Source organism: Vicia villosa, linkage group LG4 (assembly GCF_029867415.1).
Source record: "Vicia villosa cultivar HV-30 ecotype Madison, WI linkage group LG4, Vvil1.0, whole genome shotgun sequence".
Lineage (NCBI taxonomy): Eukaryota > Viridiplantae > Streptophyta > Magnoliopsida > Fabales > Fabaceae > Vicia > Vicia villosa.
In genome coordinates, this window is record NC_081183.1 from 176,045,326 (window position 1) to 176,052,512 (window position 7,187).

Here is a 7,187-nt window from a genome sequence, read left to right on the forward strand (position 1 = left end):
TATAGAAAGGAAAGAAGATTCATGTGGATTTTGAAATGCAAGATCAATTGGAATTTAAGGTGTCCACAATCATTTTTCGAGTTCATCAAATTCACCCAAAATTCACTACAAACATTCCAATATTCAAAATCCATTACAAGTTCATCTCAAGTCCATAACGACACCATTGCCCATTACAAAAAATGAAAATTATTACAAAGAGAGGATGGGAAATTACAAGGAGAAATGTGCAACTATTGATCCTAAGCCTCAGTTTGACTATCCTACGACCTGTTTCCTAGCACAATCTTCATCCACGGCCATCTTCCTAATGTTACCTTCATATCACCTTGAATCTCATGTTGCAAAACCTCCAAGAGAAAACTGATACAGTTCAGCACTATTCATCAATACCATACCTGCTACAACAAATGAAAAATATATTTCATCATTAACACAACTCATCTAGGCTTCATTTTTAACATAGCTAACAACTCCCAGCAGCACCCCTGCAACATACAAATCACACATCAGTTCAGACTGTTGTAAACAAGTTTCCAGAGCATACATATTCAAGGCTTCAGCATCATACAAAAAATCAAAGTAGCAGAATCCCTGTTTCAGATATAAGAATAGAACCAAGTCATCAGCAAAGTCACAAAAAAACAGATTTATGGCCTACACAAAAAAAAACCCGATACAACTCAAAATAATCATCACAAGGTCAATCAAAGATACCTCAGAAAGCCAGCTCAAGAATTGAGACACTTCATGTAATTGCATAACATTCTGACAGTTACCAACACTAATGCTTCAAGACCGGTTTCAACCGCATCAGTCCAGAAAACGAAAGGAGGAAATTCAGAAAATACCTACAGTTACAATCCAAATTCAGTAGCAGCCATATATAAGGACTTCTCAACAGAACTTCACTACAGCTGTTTCATATTTTTATAACAGTCCCCACAGTTTTTTAACTAGTTTTCCCATAACAGTTTCAAGCCTATTAACCTCCTGATTTTTCTAACAGCTAACTGACCTTTTATCAGTTTGTAACTAATTAACAGAATTCATTAGCTGTGAACTAACTCTTCTAACTGCATATAACAAACTTTCAGAACTAAACATCTCTAACTACCTATAACTAACCACCTTACCAAAACAGAATTTCACATCCTAACAAACCGCAACTAACCGTTTTTTCACCAAATCAGTTACAAACTCCTAACTACCAAAAATCAGTTACAGCCCATAACTACCTCACCCAAACTGTAACTAACTATAACAGAACCTAACAGAAACTAATAGAGTATCAAAAAATCAGAGAAAGACTCACCTCTATATATTCGCCATCTTCTGCATTGCTTCACTCTCCCCCTTCATTCATCTTCACCACCACTTTTTCTCAGCAGAACCACCCATGATCCACCATCAATTCACTTTCTTCCACCTTCACTCTCACATTCTTCTCTCATCCATCAATCATCAATCTTCATATTCTTCTCACTCCATAATCCAACCCTCTCTGCAACCTCAATCTCACCTCAATCTTCATCTTCACACCTTCAACAATTCAAATCTCATCATCTTCACTCCTAATCCTCCAGAAAATCATCACCAATAATCATCTTCTTTTGCCGTTCTTTCATCCTGAAAAAGAAACGAAACAGAATTATCAGAAGAGGAGGAAGAATCGGTTGTAACAGAAAGGACACCTTCAATATCATTCATCTCTGAATCTTCGTTGCCTCACCAACTTGATCAAACCACAACTATCATCGTCCTCTTCAAGAACGATTCTCCACATCAACCTTCAACGACCTCGCTGCTATTACGGCATCACCATCAGCAACCACAACTCAGAAGAATACGCCTAGAAGTGAGAAGAGGAATGAATGAAAGTCCCTGAATTCTTGAAGCGTTTCTCCGGTTATTCTTCGCCATCGTCAAGCTCGTCGAATTTCAGAGAAAAAGGATCGAAGATGAGCAGAGATAAGAGAAGTGGAATCGGAGATGGAGAGCTCTGATCGGAGAAGGACTCGAGTCGTCGCGCGCCGTCAAAGCTTCGGTGAGTCGCCGTCGTCTGTTCGCGATGCAGAAGTATGAGTTCATGAAATTCCAATCGCCATAACTATGGTAACCCTAATCCCAATTTATTTTCCTTTTTGAATTAATGTACAAATTAACATAATGTTTTAATTGGGTATGAAATGTGATTATTTCCTAACATAAAGTCTGAATTAATTTTGATTAATGTGAGTAAATGTTCATATTTGAGATTAATTGAATTTGAATTGTTAATAGAATCTGAAATAGTGATTAAGTGTTGAATCTGATGGACCAAAACCCCTTGGGCCTCAACGATTTGCTAGGCTCACCCCACTCTAGCCCATGCACCATCCCCTTTTTTAGCTGAATTTGAAATAAAAATCCACCGGGCCGAATTGCTGTTGAAACCCTGAGGCCCACGCACCATTTTTTAGTTGCAGGAAATCACACAAAAAAAAACTGTCTTGGGCCAAATTGCTAGCGTAACACCCCCTGGGCCCATTGTCTCTTTTTTCTTTGAAGCAAAATCTACAAACAAATAATAACATTCTGTTGGGCCTGTCTAGCTGGGCCTGCGCCCCATGGCTTTTCACACCACCATTTCAACTTAACACCCCCTGTTCCCTTTACCTCAATTAACAATTTAGATTTTACTTAGTTTTTTTCATATTTTCTTTAGGTGATAAACACTAATTTTCTTCCTCTTAATTTTAGACTTTTAATACTTTTTTTTTTATACATAAAAATGTTCACAAAAATATTAGTTTTAGGCTTATAGTTTTAGTCTCTTTTTTGCTTGATTTAGAGTTCATTTAATTTTTTTCTTAAAAATGTCATAAAAAATAGTAGTTTTTAGTTTAATTTTGCACTAATGCTTGAATTGTTTTTGTGCTGGTTCCATGTTATTTTCGTATGATGCTTGTGTGACTTTATTGTTTGTATTTTGGCCTTATTTTTGGCCTACCTTGTTAATACCATTACCATGTTATCATTAGGATTTAGACTTGTATAGACAACTTAGATTAGAATTTAGAAATAGTTCCCTTTTGCATTCTTTTTCTTTTCAACTCTTTAAAATGCTTAATAAAAGGAAGATGCGAATCACATTAAGAAAGTGATAGAGAAATGAATGGGATTCATTCCCTAATCTGTTTCTCAATCACTTAGTGGCATAGAAACGAGTGGGATTCATTCCCTAATCTGTTTCTCAGTCACTACTTAATGGGAGAGAAACGAGTGGGATTCATTCCCTAATCTGTTTCTCAAACATTAATTAATGGGAGAGAAATGAGTGAGATTCATTCTCTAATCTGTTTCTCAAACATTACATAATGGGATGGAAGCGAGTGGGATTCATTCCCTAATCTGCTTCTCGATCATTATACATTTTATGTGATTCGGATCGTGAAGTAAATTCCCTTAAAAAATACCCAACCAAAAACACCTTAAAACACCTAACAATGGTTCAAATTCAAAACAAAGTAGAGAAAGTGGTGAGTGGCCCGGTATTGGGAACTGTTCATCACTCATCTACGCTAAAAGACACAAACCAATCATTTCTTTTTCTTTTGCCTCGTTGGCACCTAAGGGCAATGTCATTTCCGTTCGTACGCATCGTAGGTCGTCCCTTATGCAAGAACGTGAACGTTGACTCCGCCCAATTAAAAAACACAAAAACAAACATAAAATCTTTAGCCGAGCTACGGTGACTCTGATTCCTGAAAAGGATACGTAGGCAGCGGGGTAGGGCCCGTGCGAGTACAATTCTTTATTTTCCCTACATTTTACATTCATTTCGCATTTAGACATAGACATAGTATACACCCTTTAGATAGAAACAAACATAGGTGGATACCATCGAGTACGATGGGCGTGAGGGGTGCTAGCACCTTCCCCTCGCGTAACCGACTCCCGCACCTAGATTCTCTGGTCGCAAGACCCTGTTCCTTTTGTTAGGTTTTCTGATATCCCTTTCCCTTATGGGATAAATATATTGGTGGCGACTCTGTTCATTTTTTCGCGAGCGTGCGACAGCTGGCGACTCTGCTGGGGAATACCTAAGCAAGTCGATCCTAGCCTTTGTTTGTTTCGTTTATTGGGTGTTTATTTATTTGTTTATGTGTTTACGTTTTGTATATATATGCTTGCATATCATGTTTATTTCCTGCTTGCATGTCATATTTACTTTCTCGCATTCTGGACTATATTATGGGTCTCCGTGGGGACCACATATTTTCTCTGTTTGCAGGTTGGGTGGGGATGATTTTATGAGGTAAAAGGCCCAATACCCAGGCCAGAGTGACACATAGGATACCTAGGATAGAGTGGATAGTCATGACGCCAACAGAATGTCAGGTTCTGTTGATTGCGATCATGAGACCCACGACCAGCCGAGGTTCAAATGAGATACCGTTGTTGGCATGTATTTGCGACAATGATGGTGTTTCAGGAGAACTGATAACGCTGGAAGCCATTGACCTACCTTGACCTAGATTCACCTGTGAGTGGGGTGGGATATACATGACAGGTACCGTTGGTGACTATTCTGTTCTGTTGGTGACTATTGGTTTTCCTGGTATTCAAAAAGGTGTCGGACCTTTGATCCTGTGACATTTGACCTGTATCAGTTATTCAGAAGTTTGTATGGTGGTTACTAAGATTATATGGACCTTGATCTCATGCTTTTGCATTGCATAACATCATTGCTTTGTCCACTCCATTTATGAAAGATCCTAAAGTCTATTTCCAAATAAAAAAAGAGAAAAGGAAAGAAAAGAAAAGATATGTAAAAGAAAAGGAAATAGAAAAGCGAAAAAGAAAAGAAAAGATATTCTATACGAAAAAAGAGAAGCTTTGATTCCAAAAAAGAAAAAATGAAAGTGTGTGAAATGACTTTAGGATCTCTCATAAATGAAACATGCATTCACACTATCATGCATTTCATGGTTCTATCAGAAGCTTGTGGGGGCCTTTTCTACTCAGATTCTGACTTCAGCAACAAAATTGGCTTCTCACCGCCGTGTGCTCAAATGTTGATATTGGAACAACTCTGTGGGTTTTAAATAAGATGAGGACAGAAATGGGGACTAACATGAATCAGTGTGTGAAGGTTATTCAAGACTTTTCTCTTTGACAAGAAGAATTGAGATAAGTTCCTCAAAGGCCAAATGCAAATGTCAATCTCACTCAAAAGAAGGTATTATGTATCAAAATGTTTGAAATAATGTTGAGATTCCTATTCTTGGTAAAGAGAATTCACATCATTGAAGCCTGCAAGTTCCCAATTGATAAAAGGTTCCACCTCTTGGAGGAAAGTTTGGAAGCCATAAAAAGTCATGACTCTACTGATTTAGATGTTGTTGGTTTGTGCCTTATGCAAAAAAAAAAAAACTACAAGGGTCATTTACTCTCACTCCGAATGGTTTGGATATTGAAGCTAAAGTGGTAATCACCTTTTGTACACATGTGGAAGTTGCTTGGGGCTCCCGATCGAGGGATAAGCAAGACGTATTCTTATCTTGAGCATTGCGCCATTTGCATTGCTCGAATCCCTAAAAGCATTACAAATTCCTAGGTGATTTCGTCAGAATCTTCTTCCAAGTGGTAATCAAGGGTGTTCTTCATAATGCTTCTCATCCTCAAGGTTCTACTTCATATATCAGTTGCCTTTTCTCAAGATCTCCTCCTCAGTGGCCTTGCTAGTTAACAGAGACAAGAAGAATATGAGAAACAAATTGATGTGAATCTATTGCCTTGTGCTCATTCGTTTCCTTGTTTGCTGGAATCACAATTGGTTAAGATTCTAATATTGGGTCTTCTCCACCACAAGTAGCTCTCTTGAGTTGATGACCATACCAGATTCTTTCCATTTATGAAGGCGAATACTTCTTCAACATCTATGCTTGGGGCTCCCGCACGAGGGATAAGCAAGACGTAATCTTATCTTGAGCATTGCGCCATTTGCATTGCTCGAATCCCTAAAAGCATTACAAATTCCTATGTGACTTCGTCAGAATCTTCTTCCGTGTGGTAATCAAGAGTGTTCTTCATAATGCTTCTCATTCTCAAAGTTCTGCTTCATATCTCAGTTACATTTTCTCAGAATTTCCTTCTCAATGGCCTTTGCTTGTTAACAGAGACAAAAAGAATATGAGAAACAAATTGATGTGATTCTATTGCCTTGTGCTCATTCGTTTCCTTGTTTGTTGGAATCACAATTGGTTAAGCTTCTAGTATTGGGTCTTCTTCACCACAAGTAGCTCTCTTGAGTTGATGATCATACAAGATTCTTTCCATTTAGGATGGCGATTACTACTCTAGCATCTATGCTTGGGGCTCCCGCACGAGGGATAAGCAAGACGTACTCTTATCTTGAGCATTGCATCATTCGCATTACTCGAATCCCTAAAGCAAGGCAAAAGTTTACAACTCTTGGGTGACTTTGTTGGAGTTCTCTTTTGAAGTAATCTGAAGTGTTTGGAAGGAACTGCAGAAAGTATTCAAGCTCAACAAGTCCAGACGGAGTCAAGTCTCCTCAACAACGACACCCATTTAGTTTCTTACTGCATTCTCATTGTAATTTTTCATTTGTGTGCTTAAGCATCAATATCATGTAAAAACTTGTTAATTTCTGAATGAAAATCATAATACATTTTCTATGTTTGTCTTGAAGTAATCCATTCGTTATCACTCATAAAATGTTTTGGCATTACGATACCAACTTTACTAATTGCTTGCTTAGGCAAAAGCTGAGGGAGAATGATGAAAAATAAAAATACAAAATCTCTAATCATGTGTTTTTGAATAAAACCCTACTGAGGATGTACAGGCATTGTTTCTAATCCCCAAACACCGGAGATATAAGGGAGATAGACCATCGTCAACCCCTTTGAGCCTTGAAGTAGGAGTTTATTTCCTAATCATAAAAACCCTTAATTTAACCTTGGGGCAGGGTAGTGTTCATTTAACTTGATCGAGTGTTCAAAACTCACCAAAAGGGTATGCATCTAAGGATACAACAATGGTTATCCTTCAAAAGGTTGAGGAATGTCAAAACCGCAATGATTATCCTTATTTCATCAAGAGATCAAGAGATGACGATACCACAATGGTAATCCTTCATCAAATCAAAGGAGTGAGGTAGTCGCAACCACCTCCAA